Source organism: Moschus berezovskii, chromosome Y (assembly GCF_049115385.1).
Source record: "Moschus berezovskii isolate FMDL1 chromosome Y, NW_MosBer_1.0, whole genome shotgun sequence".
Lineage (NCBI taxonomy): Eukaryota > Metazoa > Chordata > Mammalia > Artiodactyla > Moschidae > Moschus > Moschus berezovskii.
In genome coordinates, this window is record NC_142489.1 from 61,483,923 (window position 1) to 61,498,986 (window position 15,064).

Below are 15,064 nucleotides of genomic sequence, written 5' to 3' on the forward strand. Positions count from 1 at the left end.
CCAAGCCTAGATTTATGACCCAGGATGTGATCTATCCTGGAAAAAGTTCGTGTGGGCTTTAGAGAAAGGTGATACTCATTGTTTGGGCGTGAAATGTACTATAGATATCTACTAGGTCTAACTAGTCTATTGTATCATTTAAAGTTTGTGTTTCCTTGTTAATTTTCTGTTTAGTTGACCTATCCATAGGTTTGAGTGGGGTATTAAAGTCTTCCAGTATTATTGCATTGTTGTTAATTTCACCTTTCATACTTGTTAGAAATTGTCTTACATATTGCGGTGCTCCTATGTTGGGTGCATATATTTATAATTGTTATATCTTCTTCTTGGATTGATCCTTTGATCATTATGTAATGTCCTTTTTTGTCTCTTTTCACAGCCTTTCTTTTAAAGTCTATTTTATCTGATACGAGTATTGCTCCTCCTGCTTCCTTTTGGTCTCTATTTGTGTGGAATATCTTTTTCCAGCCCTTCATTTTCAGTCTGTATGTGTCCTTTGTTTTGAGGTGGGTCTCTTGCAGACAACATATATAGGGGTCTTGTTTTTGTATCCATTCATCCAGCCTTTGTCTTTTGGTTGGGACATTCAACCCATTTACATTTAAGATAATTATTGATAAGTGTGATCCCGTTGCCATTTTCTTTATTGTTTTGTGTTCGAGTTTATACACCCTTTCTGTGTTTCCTTTCTAAAGAAGATCCTTAACATTTGTTGGAGAGCTGGATTGGTGATGCTGAATTCTCTCTGCTTTTCCTTGTCTTTAAATCTTTTGATTTCTCCTTCATACTTGAATGAGATCCTTGATGGGTATAGTAATCTTGGCTGTAGGATATTTTCTTTCATCCCTTTAAGTATGTCTTGCCATGGACTCCTGGCCTGAAGAGTTTCTGTTGAAGAGCTGTTATCCTTATGGGAATCCCCTTGTGTGTTATTTGTTGGTTTTCCCCTGCTGCTTTTAATATTTGTTCTTTGTGTTTGATCTTTGATAGTTTGATTATTTTTTGTCTTGGAGTATTTTCCCTGGGTTTATCCTGTTGGGGACTCTCTGTATTTCTGGGACTTGGGTGATTATTTCCTTTCCCATTTTAGGGAAGTTTTCAACTATTATCTCCTCAAGTATTCTCTCATGGTCCATCTTTTTGTCATTTCTTCTGGGACTTCTATGATTCCAATACTGGGGCATTTAACACTGTCTCAGAGGTCTCAGAGATGGTCCTCATTTCTTTTAATTAGTTTTTCTTTTTTCCTCTCTGAATCATTTATTTCCACAATTCTATCTTCTATCTCAATTATCAACTGTTTCCTGCCTCTGTTATTCTACTGTTGGTTCCTGCCAGAGTGTATCTGATCTCATCTATTGCATTATTCATTGCATATTGACTCTTTTTTATTTCTTCTAGATCCTTAGTAAACCTTTCTTACATCTTCTCGATCCTTGTCTCCAAGTTATTTATCTGTAACTCCAGTTAGTTTTCAAGATTTTGAATCATTTTCACTATCCATATTCAAAATTCTTTATCAGGTAGATTCCCTATATCTTACTCATTTTTTTGGAAGGCGTTTATCCTGTTCCTTTACTTGCTGGATATTTCTCTGCCTCTTCGTCTTGCTTATATTGCTCTGTTTGTGGTGGCCTTTCCGTCTTCTGGCAGTTTGTGGAGTTTTCTTTATTGTGTAGTTTCATTGCTCTGTGTGGCCTTCGGCGGGTGGCTTGCCAAGGTTCCCTGGTTAGGGAAGCTTGTGTCGGTGTTCTGGTGGGTGGAGCTGGAGTTCTTCTCTCTGGAGTGCAATGAAGTGTCCAGTAATGAATTATGAGATGTCATTTGGTTTGGAGTGGCTTTCGGCAGCCTGTATATTGAAGCTCAGGTCTATTTTCCTGTGTTGCTGTAGAATTTGCGTGGTATGTCTTTCTCTGGAACTTGTGGACCCTTGGGTGTTGCCTGGTTTCAGTGTAGGTATGGAGGCATTTGATGAGCTCCTTTCAATTAATGTTCCTTGGCACAGTAGTTCTCTGGTGTTCTCAGGATTTGGACTTAAGCCTCTGCCTCTGGTTTTCAGTCTTATTCTTGCAGTAGGCTCAAGACTTCTCCATCTGTCTCTTCCAAGGCAGTTCCTTCTGTTTAAGCTTCTTCTGTTTGCTGGTCTCTTCAATGTCTAATTCCCGTCCTGACACAAGGGGCGGTGGTAGACCCTTTTTTAGGCTCACCTGTACAGTCGTGCTGTGGGGAGGGAGGTAAGCTGCAGACAAATATCAGTAGCATCTGTGGAGAGTGCTTGCAGTCTCTCGGCCACACTGGGATTTCCCCCGCTCACGGCGTGTGTGCTGTCCCAGTCTACACTGTACAGGCTTTAGGTTGCTCTGCTAGGAACCGTCTGAGGCCGGCCCTGGGTTGGATGTACATCCCTGGCCTAAGTCACTCAGGTTCTAGTTCTCGGGTACTACACAAAGGTGCAGACTTGGTTGGGCCTGCTTTGTGTGTCCTTCCCTGATCCAGGTATTTGGCCAGCACTGTCGCTGAGACTTATTGCCTCCCCCGTCCCTGCTGCTCAGTTTTCTGGGTGTACAACCAGCACACCTTCTCAGGCAGATATCGACCTTCCAGAACCCAAGAAGTCTTGGTTAACAAAGAAGCCTGCTTTCAGCTTGGTATCTGATACCTCTCTGGAACCGCGATTGCCCACTTCCAGCTCTGGCTGCCCTCCCCTATCTGTCTCGGCGGGGGATGGTGGATGCGCTGACCACAGCTGGCTAGCTCTGTTCAGTCCTTTGTTCTGTGAGTGGGTCTGGCGGTGTCTTAGCTTGGGGCTTTTTGCCTTTTCGCGGGTTAGCTATCACACAGTCTGCTTAGCTATCTTAGTTTAGCTCCCTCAGATTGCCTTAAGGTCATTCAGGCCCGGTCCTTACTCTAAGGGATGCAGCCCGTGCCTCCCTGTTCAGCCACTGCTTGCTAGTGGGGAGTGTGGGCAGCTGCACTGCTTCTCCCCTGGGGTTACTACTAGGCACGTAGTCTGTAGGCTTTAATTATTTATTTATTGTTCCTCCTGGTTCTGTTGCCCTCTGAGGTTCCAAAGGTTGCCACAGATTCACCAGTGAGTGTTTACAGGTGTTTGGAAACTTCTCTCTTTTTTTAAGCATCCCTTCCCGGGATGGACCTCCATCCCTCCCTCTTTTGTCTCTCTTCTTATCTTTTGTATTATTTCTTACCTCTTTCCAAGACAATGGGCTGCTTTTCTGGGTGGCTGATATCCTCTACCAGCATTCAGAGTTGTTTTGTGGGAATAACTCAGCATTCAAATGTCCTTTTGATGAATTTGTGCGGGAGAAAGGTGTCTCCGCATCCTTTTCCTCCTCCATTTTCATATCTCCTCCCTCACACTAATACTTAAAATTTATTCCATTCTAAGAATCGTTTCTTTCAGAGCCCACCGTTCCTATATATATATATATATATATATATTTAAATATATACATTTAAATGCATTATGCTATTTTCTACTATACAACCTTAGTTGTTATTTTTTACTACTTTCATTAGGTATATTTTAGAGTGATTTGAAAAAGTAACTCTAGAGACATCGAGTGTCGTTGTTCAGTCAACAAGTTGTCTTCAACTCTTGTGACGCCATGGACAGTTGCACAACAGGCCTCTCTATCTTTCACTATCTCACAGAGTTTGTTCAAATGCATGCCCACTGTATTTCTCATACAGTCCAACCATCTCGTCCTCTGTTTCTCCCTTCTCCTCCTGTCATCAATTTTAAAAGCATCATGCACTTTTCCAGTGAATTGACACTTTGCATCAGCTGGCCAAAACTGAAGTTTCAACTTCATTAGTCCTTTGAATGAATTCTTAGTGGTTGATTTCCTTTAGGATGAATTGGCTTAATCTCAATGCAGTCAAAGTGACCCCTACAAGTCTTTATTTTGGGGGGATTCAAAATCACTACAGACTGTGATTGCAGCCATGAAATTAAAAGACACTTTCTCCTTGGAAGGAAAGTTACAACCAGCCTAGATAGCATACTAAAAAGCAGGGATATTCCTTTGCCAACAAAGGTCCATCAAGTCAAGGCTAAGGCTTATTCAGTGGTCATGTATGAATGTGAGAGTTGGACTGTAAGAAAAGCTGAGCACAGAAAAATTGATGCTTTTAACTGTGGTGCTGTAGAAGACTCTTGTGAGCACCTTGCACTGCAAGATCTAACCAGTCCATCCTAAAGGAGATGAGCCCTGGGTATCCATTGGAATGTCTCATGGTGAAGCTGAAACTCCAATAGTTAGGACACCTGATGCGAAGAGCTGACTCATTGGAAAAGACCCTGATGCTGGGTAAGATAGAGGGCAGGAGGAGAAGGGGATGGTAGAGGATGAGATGCTTGGATGGCATTGCTGATCAATGGACACGTGTTGGGGTGGTCTCTGGGAGTTGGTTTTCGAGGTGGAGGCCTGGCGTGCTGCGGTTGATGGGGTCGCAAAGAGTTGAACATGACTGAGCGACTGAACTGAAATGAAGCATCTTCGGCAGCAGCACAGTTGAAAGCCATCGAATCTCCTTCTCTCAGTCTTGTTGATATTCCAGCTCTCACATCTGCACATGACTACTGGTTAAACAACAGGGGCTTGCGAAGTGGAGGCCTTTGTTACCAAGGTGAATGTCTCTTCTAAATACAATGTCTAGGTTTGCAATAGAGTTTTCTCCAAGAAGAAATTGTCTTACTTTGATGACAGCCCTTCACCAAAGTGGAAAGAATGTGGTCCACTGGAGAAGGGAATGGCAAACCACTTAGTATTCTAGCCTTGAGAACCCCATGAAAACCATGAAAACAAAAAGATAAGACATTGAAAGATGAACCACCGGTAAGTTCCCAATAGGCTTCTAGAGATCCGTGGAGTAATAACTCCAGAAATAATGAAGCAATTGAGCCAAAGCAGAATCAAGAACCAGTTGTGAATGGGACTCGTGATGGAATCAGGGTTTGATGCTGTAAAGGGCAATATTGCATAGGAATCTGGAATGTTAGGTCCATGAATCAAGGCAAATTGGAAGTGGCCAAACAGGAGATGGCCAGAGTAAACATTGACATTCTAAGAATGAGTGAACTAAGATGGATTGGAATGGGAGAATTTTACTCACAGGACCATTATATCTGTAACTGTGGGCAGGAATCCCTTTGAAGAAATTGAGTAGACACCATAGTCAAAAAAAGAGTCCAAAATGCAGTACTGGAGAGCAATCTCAAAAACGACAGAATGATCTCTGTTCTTTTCCAAGGCAAACCATTCAATATCATGGTAATCCAAACCTATGCTCTGATCAGTAATGCTGAAGAAGCTGAAACTGAAAGTTATGTGAAGACCTGCAAGACCTTCTAAAACTAACACCCAAAAAAGATATCCTTTTCATTATAGGGGAATGGAAAACAGAAGTAGGAAGTCAAGAAACACCTAGAGTACCAGGCAAATTGGCCTTGGAGTACAGAATGTAGCAGGGTAAAAGGCTAGTAGAGTTCTGCCAAGAGAACGCACCGGTCAAGCAAACACCCTCTTCCAGCAACACGAGTGAAGACTCTACACATGGACATCGCCAGATGGTCGACACTGAAATCAGATTGATCATACTCTTTGTAGCCAAAATAGAGAAGCTCTATACAGTCAGCAAAACCAAAACAGGAAGCTGACTGTGGCTCAGATCGTGAATTTCTTATTGCCAAATTCAGACAAAAGTTAAAGAAATTGGAGGAAACCACTAGACCATTCAGGTATGAACTAAATCAATTCCCTTATGACTATACACTGGAAGGGCAAAATACATGTAAGGGACTAGATTCGATTGAGAGAGTGCCTGATGAGCTATGGATGGAAGTACCTGCCATTGTACAGGAGACAGGGATCATGACCATCCCCAGGTAAAGAAATGCAAAAAAATGAAATGATGTCTGAGGAGGCTTTACAAATAGCTTTGAAACAGAAAGCGAAAAAGAGGAAAGATATATCCATTTGAATACAGATTTCTAAAGAAAGGCAAGGAGAGAAAAGAAAGCCTACCTCAGGGATCAATGCGAAAAAAGAATGGAACCAATAGAATGGGAAAGACTAGAGATCTCCTCAAGAACATTGGTGATCCTAAGAGAACATCTCATGCAACGATAGTCTCAAACGGTAGAGATCTAGCCGAAGCAGAAACTATTGAGTAGAGGTGGTAATACACAGAAGAACTGTACCAAAAATATCTTTACAACCCAGATAATCACGATGGTGTGATCACTCCCCTAGAGCCAGACATCTTAGAATGTGAAGTCAAGCTGGCCTTAGGAAGCATAACTACGAACTAAGCTAGTGTAGGTTTTGGAATTTCAGTTGAGCTATTTTAAAACCTGAAAGATGATGCTTTAAAAATGCTGCACTCAATATGCCAGCTAATTTGGAAAATTCAGCAGTGGCCACAGGACTGGAAAAGGGCAATATTCATTTCAATCCCAAAGAAAGACAATGCCATAGAATATGTAAACTACCGCACAATTGCACTCATCTTCAGTTCAGTCGTTCAGTCGTGTGCGACTCTCCACGACCCCATGAATCACAGCATGCCAGGCCTCCCTGCCCATCACCAAATCTCATCTTACATACCAGTGAAATAATGCTCTATATTCTCCAAGCCAAGCTTCAGCAATACGTGAACTGTGAACTTCCAGATGTTCAAGCTGGTTTTAAAAATGGCAGAGGAACCGGAGATCAAATTGCCAACATCCGATGGATCATCGAAAAAGGAAGAGAGTGCCAGAAAAGCATCTATATCTTCTTTCCTGGCTATGGCAAAGCCTTTGAGTGTGTGGATCACTATAAATTGTGGAAAATTTGAAAGAGATTGGAATACCTGACCACCTGAACTGCCTCTTGAGAAACCTATATGCAGGTCACGAAGCAACAGTTAGAACTGGACATGGAACAACAGACTGGTTCCGAATAGGAAAAGGAGTACGTCAAGGCTGTATATTATCACCCTGTTTATTTAACTTATGTGCAGAGTACATCATGAGAAGTGCTGGGCTGGAGGAAACACAAGCTGGTATCAAGGTTTCTGGGAGAAATATCAATAACGTCAGATATGCCAATGACACCTCCCTTTTGGCAGAAAGTGAAAAATAACTAAAGAACCACTTGATGACAGTGAAAAAGGATAGTGAAAAAGTTTGCTTGAAACTCAACATTCAGAAAACTAAGATTATGGTATCCGGTCCCATCGCTTCACGGCAAATAGGTGGGGAAACAGTTGTAACCGTCACTGACTATTTCTTAGGCGCCAAGATTGCTGCAGATGGTGATTTCAGCCATTAAAATTAAAAGACGCTTACTCTTTGGAAGGAAAGTTATGACCAGCCCGGTCAGAATATTATAAAGCAGAGGCATTACTTTGTCAATAAAGGTCCATCTAGTAAAGACTATGGTTTCCCCAGTGGCCATGTATGGATGTGAGAGTTGGACTATAAAGAAATCTGAGCGTTGAAGAATTGATGTTTTTAAACTGTTGTGTAGGCCAAGACTCTTGAGAGTCCCTTGGACTGCAGGGAGATCCAACCAGTCCCTCCTAATGGAGATCAGTCCTGGGTGTTCATGGGAGTGATTGATCTTGAAGACGAAATTGCAATACTTTGGCCATTATGTGACTCACTGGGAAATTTCCTGATGCTACGAAATATTGAGGGCACGAAGAGAAAGGGATGACAGAGGATGAGATGATTGGATAGCATCACCAACTCAATGGAAACGAGTTTGCATAAACCAAAGGAGTTTGTAATGGACAAGGAGGCCTGGCGTGCTGTGGTTAATGGGTCGCAAAGAGTTGGATATGCCTGAGCGATTGAAGTGAACATTACATATAATTTAAATAAGCAGAGTGACAAAATTCAACCGTGTCATAATCCTTACCCTAATTGGAAGCAGTCTGTTGTTTTCCATCTGGTTCTAACTGGTGTTTCTTGATCTGCATACAGATATTTTAGGAGGCAGGTCAGGTGACCTGGTGTTCCTATCAATTTAAGAATTTTCCACCGTTTGTTGTGATCCACACAGTCAAAACCTTTGTTATAAACAATGAAGTAGAAGAATATGTTTATTTGTTTGTTTGTTCCTGGATCTCTTTTGTTATTTTCATGATCCCACAGATTTTGGATATTTGATTTGTGGCTCCTCTTACGGAGAACAAAAACACTGGACATACTGATTTATGCCTGGAGCCCTAAGGGAAATCAGTGCCACTTGCTCGTGGTCATGGTTCCCGCCAACACCAAGGTGACACTAGATCTTCAGCATCACTAACGTTGCTATGAAGTTCTGGGAAATGAGTTCTTTAAAAACAAACAAGCAAACAAAGGTGAAACCCTTGAAAACTGACTGGGTCATATACAGAGATTTCTGTCCCACTACTCTGAGCTCTACTCCGTCTATCTACCTATTTCTCCATCTTTAGCTGTCAAAAGGACATAAAGAAGGGAACTTTTCTTATTTGTTTAACAAAACATGAGCTTCACTGAATTATAAGGTAGGCCAGGTTTCGAGGTTTACCTTTTCCTTTAATTTGTATCTGCCTTGCTGTGATCATGAGAGTCGACAATATGTTAACCATTTCTCATTCACAATGGCATCTTTGGAATTTCAGAAAGATTCGCTGAAATAAAGAGCCTGTATAATTTATTTTGCATTGAAAGAGATGCAAGAAAATCATGGATAATGTTTTTATTCATTCTACACATCTAACAGTGGAGTAGGAAATGGCCACAGAAAGCAACACTCTTGCCTGGTAAATCCCATGAGCAGAGGACCCTGGTGTTCTACATTCCATTTCGTTGCAGAGTTGGACAAGACTGAACATACGAACATACATGTAACTTAGTGTCAGATGCAATTGTGTTTCATTTATTGTCTCCTAGGACACTGTGTCACTCACACTGAAGGGCTTAACATTTTTCTAAATTATCTCTGTGACTTTATTAAAGTCCACTGGCTGTTTCTTTACCTTCAAAAAAAAAAAAGAAAAAAGAAGAAATAGACGAAAATGTATCCTAAGTGGATGGTCTTATGCTTCTTTTTCTCCATCCAAGTTTTGAAACTTCTATCCTAGTATATGAAATAAAGACACTGTTCTGACTTGATAGAAATTGGTCCACTGGGACGTTTCTTTTCCTATTTGGGAATGATAAACTCTAATTTAAGTTTTCCCTTGTCTAGACCAGTAAGGAGCACAACAGAAAGATCTGGCACTGAAAGGAAATGATAATCTTGATACTCATATATATCTCTTCCTTTCTAGGAGCAGGCTGCTTTATGCATTGAACAGGTCTGTTGTAGAAAAAAAGAACCCCAAGAACTTTCCCCCACATATGTGTGGCTTTGAGTCCTGTCTTTCCTATGCTGCCTCATCATTTTTTATGTCACATATGAAAGGGCTTATTAGTTCCATCGTGTTACCTACTTCTTTCCATGGCAAGAGTGAGCATATTCCTCATATTCTTTCCCACGAATTACATGACCTTTACCAAGCACTTATCAGGAAGGCTGAGACTCCCTCTTCTGAAGGAGTTCTCAGTATTGTGAAGATTTCCAGGCCTGTTTAGCATATTTGTATATTTCACACTTTAATGAGATTGATAAGAGGTCATGAGGGTTGTTAGACACCTGATGCTCAGGGGAACATTGAGATGATCTTAGAAAAAAAAAGGATGGGCTTCACAGTGACATATCTGAAGGCCTCAGTCACAGTGGGTTAGACTACTCATTGCTACAGTAAAAGAAATATGGATGGCAATGAAGTCATAAATATATATATTTATGGGGCCATATATATATATATATATATATATATGTATATATATATGTATATATATATATGTATATATATATATGTATATATATATATATATTTTACTGTAATACAAGTGAACTACTTTTGTGACTACTGAATTCTCATCAGAGCTTCCTTCACACTACTATATCAGTCAGCCATCTCATGGACTCATCCTTCTGGATTGTCCCACAGCACCAGTTTTGCATGCCTTGTTTCATGTAATGAGCTTCAACTGGTTATCTGTTCTCCATATGATAATATACATGTTTCAGTGTTTCATGTTTCCATGCTATTCTTTCCTAGCATCCCACCCTCACTTTCTCCCACCTAGTCTCAAATTCTTTTCTTTATATGTGTGTCACTTTCATTGTCTCGCTTATAGCATCGTTGTTACCTCTTTCTAAATTTCATGTATAAGGTTTCATGTATTGTGTTGGTGTTTCTCTTTCTGGCTTGCTTCCCTCTGTATAATAGGCTCCAGTTTCATCCACCTCATAGCACTGACTCAAACGTGTCCCTTTTTTAATAGCTGAATCTTCCACTGTGTATATGGATAGCATCATCCTTAACCATTCATCTTCGAATCAGACATCAAGGTTGCTTCATGCAATGAACATTGAAGTACATATGTTTCATTGAATTCTAGTTGTTTTGGTGTGTATACCCAGAAGTGGGGTCGCTGGGTCATACGGTAATTCTATTTTCTTTTTTTCTCTTTTTTTAAGGAATCTCCACACTGTCCTCCATAGTGCCCATACTAGTGTGCCTTCCCACCAACAATGTCAGAAGGTTCCCTTTCTCCACCCCCTTTCCAGCATTGTTGGCTTGTAGAGGTTTTTGATGGCAGTTTTTGATGGTAGCTTTTTGGCCAGTGTGAAATGGTACCTCACTGTACTCTTGATTTGAGTTTCTCTGATAATGAGTGATGTTGAGCAGATTTTCGTGTGTTTGTTAGACAGCTTTATGTCTCCTTCTGAGAAATCTCTTTAGTTCTTTGTCCCACGTTTTGATTGGATTGCTTATTTTTCTGGTATTGAAATGCATGAGTTGCTTGTATATTTCGGAGAATAGTTTGTTGTCAGTTACTTTGTTTCCTATTATTTTCTCCCATTTGGAAGGCTGCCTTTTCACCTTGAGTATTGTTTCTTTCATTGTGAAAAACTTTTAAGTTTAATGAGGTCCCATATTTGTTTTAGTTTTTATTTCCATCACTCAGGTGGGTCACAGAGAATCATGCTGTGATTCGTGTTAGAGTCTGTTCTGCCTGTTTTATTCTGAGAGTTATATAGTTTCTAGACTTATGTTTATTTCTTTAATCCATTTTAAGTGTATTGTTGTATAGGGTGGTAGAATGTGTTTTAGCGCCATTGTTTTACAGTTGTTGACCATTTTCCCCAGCAGCGCTTTTTAAAGTCGTTGTCTCTCCTCCATTATACATTTTTGCCTCCTTTGTCAAAGAAAAAGTGTCCATATGTGTGTGGCTATGTCCCTGGGCTTTCTATATTGTTCCATTGATCTATATTTTTGTCTTGTGCCGGTACCTTTCTTTCTTGATGACTGTAGTATAACCTGAAGTCAGGCAGTTTGATCCCACTATTTCCATTCTTCTTTTTCAAGATTGCTTTGGCTATCAGAGGCTGAAATTGTTTGTTCTTGTTCTGTGGAAAAAACAACAACAACAGCAACAACACTGGGAGATAGCGGTGAACTTATGGTGTTTTGGCTGGTGTACTCATTTTCATATATTGATTCTTCTGATCTAAGAACCTGACAGATTTCTCTGTCTGTTTCTATTATCTTTATTTCTGCAGTGCTTTAGGTTTCGATATATAGATTCAGGTCTTTTGTTTCTTTAGGTAAATTTGTTCCTAAATACTTTATACTTCTCTTTTCAATGGAGAATGGAATTTTTTCCTTTAAAATTCTGAAGCATTATCAGTTAATGGGTCAGAGAGTTCTTTAACAGTTTCCTTTCCGTGAGAACCTGGGTATGAACTGCAGGCTTCTTTTGAACTTGAAAGCTTATTTTCAAGAGGTAGTGGGGTAAGTCATTTCAAGGTTTGCTGTAAAGGCATGCCATAAAGCAGGTAGCTTCAATAAATGTTTTCTCATACTTCCAGGGACCTAGCCAGTAATCAAAGGGTTACCAGATTTGCTTTCTTCTAAGGCCTCTTTTGGATGGTGGCACATCATCACACGGCTTTGTCTTCACATATAAATGTCTCTGTTTTTATGTGTGTCTGCTCTCCTTTCCTTATAAAAACCCAGTTCTGTGTATCAAAATATCTACCTAAAAACCCTATTCGCAAAAAGGTTCAGAAAGAAATTATACATTGCTCACAATTTTGTCTCTGTACAAAGTAAAGTAAGTTCAGTTCAGTAGCTCAGTCATGTCCGACTCTCTGTGACCCCATGAATCACAGCATGCCAGGCCTCCCTGTCCATCACCAACTCCCGGAGTTCACTCAAACCCATGTCCATCGAGTTGGTGATGCCATCGGCTTCAAAATATACATTTTGAGAGGACAAAATTATTCTACAATATTGATTTTCCTCTTTTGACTTGTGACTGTTGTATACTAATCTGTCTCTGAGTGTTCACCCCACTAATCAGATCTACCCAATTCAGAATGAAGATTGTTAAGAAAAATGGGTTGTTTGGGACTCATACAACTGTAAACAAGATTCAGAGTTTCTTGCTAACCTCCATATCCTATACATAAAGACATTAGGGAAAGAAGAACATTTATTTTGTATAAGTATCAAACCAAACTGTGATGCACACATACAAACGACAAAATGTTTGTAAAGTCAAAATACATATCTATTATATATGTATACTAGCAAAGTATTGCAGTTTCAGCTTTAGCATCAGTCCCTCCAATGAACATCCAGGATTGATCTCCTTTAGAATGGACTGGTTGGATCTCCTTGCAGTATAAGGGACTCTCAAGAGTCTTCCCCAACACCACAGTTCAAAAGCATCGATTCTTCGGCGATCAGCTTTCTTCACAGTCCAACTTTCACATCCATACATGACCACGGGAAAAACCATTGCCTTGACTAGACGGACCTTGGTTCGCAAAGTAATGTCTCTGCTTTTTAATATACTATCAAGGTTGGAAAGGTTGGGGGAGGGAGGAGAAGGGGACGACGGAGAATGAGATGGCTGGATGGCATCCCCGACTCTGTGGACATGAGTTTGAGTGTACTCCGGGAGTTGGTGATGGACAGGGAGGCCTGGCGTGCTGTGATTCATGGGGTCGCGAAGAGTCGGACACGACTGAGAGACTGAACTGAACTGAACTGTACTGATACTAGCAAATCAGTTCATTACAATATTTTCAAAGTTATAAGTATTCTTCAAATAGACCTGACGACATCTGTCACAGTAATTTGGTCCTTAATTAACTTGATAATCGGGATAGCCATAAGTGTTTGCTAATTTGATTTTATTATTATTATTGTAAATGTATTTATTTTAAATGGAGGCTGATTACTTTACAATATTGTATTTGTTTTGCCATACATTGACATGAATCCACCCCAGTCCCCATCTTGACCGCCCTCCCACCTCCCTCCCCATCCCATCCCTCTGGTTCATCCAAGTGCACCAGCTAATTTGTTTTATACTGGAAAAGGGTAATCTTCTCATGTACACCTGAGAGAATGTGGTTTTGAAATGAGGCACTCTCTGACCCACATAACTGAGACATAGGATGCTACTGCTAAAATTACCCAATATTATTAGGCTAAGTTATTTCCAAAGAGTGGCATTTAAATACTAGAGGTTTTCATTGCAGAACAATGCAAGACGTGTGGCTTATGTCTTTACTTACACCAAACTCCTCAAAGTTTTCAACACAGTATTCTTAGAGGAAACGTAAGTGAGAGTTGTAATTAGGTATTGAAACTATCTTGTTGTCAGATCCTCTGTTATTGAGGTAAAGTCACGGTCAGGTAATACTGTTTCTGTAAACCTGTACTGAAGCAAATATCAATCCGTATCCTGAAAAGAAGTATGCTAAAATGACTTTCATCATCCAACATCCTGGTTAAGAGGAGGGTTTCTTTCTGAAGGCTGGTTATCCTGTCTGCGTTCAGGCTAGATCTCAATGTCTGGTCTTGGGTCTACCATCAGTGCCCAGTCCCAGCTGAAGGGGACGCTGTCTCTTCTCTGTGTCCTTCTCTTTCCAAGGTTCTCATACATTGGCCAGTCATTTTAAAGAGGGAGTCAGGTGCCCGAAGGACAGTTGGGCCTCTGTCTTCTCATACTATCCAGAAGAGGGCTGGGTGTCGTAGACTGTTACCCCTACAGTTTGCCACAACCATTAGATCATGGAGGTGAGCACCGGACGTGTTGGCTACTTTTTCTAACCGTGGCAAAGGCCTCAGTGAATGGCTCCATCAAAGGAACTGTGCCTCTGCAATACACAGACTTTTGCCTATCCCAAAGTTCTGCCTTTCACTACCTGGCCCTAGGGTAGAATGCCTAGAAAGCCCAAATCAATGGGAGCAACATATATTCTAGTACACGACATTGAACGTGTGACTGTGATAGGAGTTGTATTTCCGACTTCAGTAATAACCTTGAGCTAAGATCTGCAGATCTATGTCTGTCATGTCTCTATTAGAACATCTTCCGTGAATATATATTTGACCTACGATACAAGTTGATAACTTGAACAATCATGGTCCATTTTGAATAGGCTCAGATAACGACCTTCAACTCACATTTTCTTTTTTTTTTTCTTATATTTTTTTTTATTTTTATTGGAAGCTAATTATTTTACTCACACTCTACTAAAGTCACGCTCAAAATTCTCCAAGCCAGGCTTCAGCAATATGTGAACCGTGGACTCACAGATGTTCAAGCAGGTTTTAGAAAAGGCAGAGGAAAGAGATATTAAATTGCAAACATCGGCTGGATCATGGAGAAAGCAAGAGAGTTCCATAAAAACATCTATTTCTGCTTCATTGGCTATGCCAAAGCCACTGACTGTGTGGATCACGATAGACTGTGGAACATTCTGAAAGAGATGGGAATACCAGACCACCTGACCTGCCTCTTGAGAAACCTGTATACAGGTAAGGAAGCAACAGTTAGAACTGGTCGTGGAACAACAGACTGGTTCCAAATAGGAAAAGGAGTACATCAAGTTTGTATATTGTCAGCCTGCTTATTTAACTTCTATGCAGAGTACATCATGAGGAACGCTGG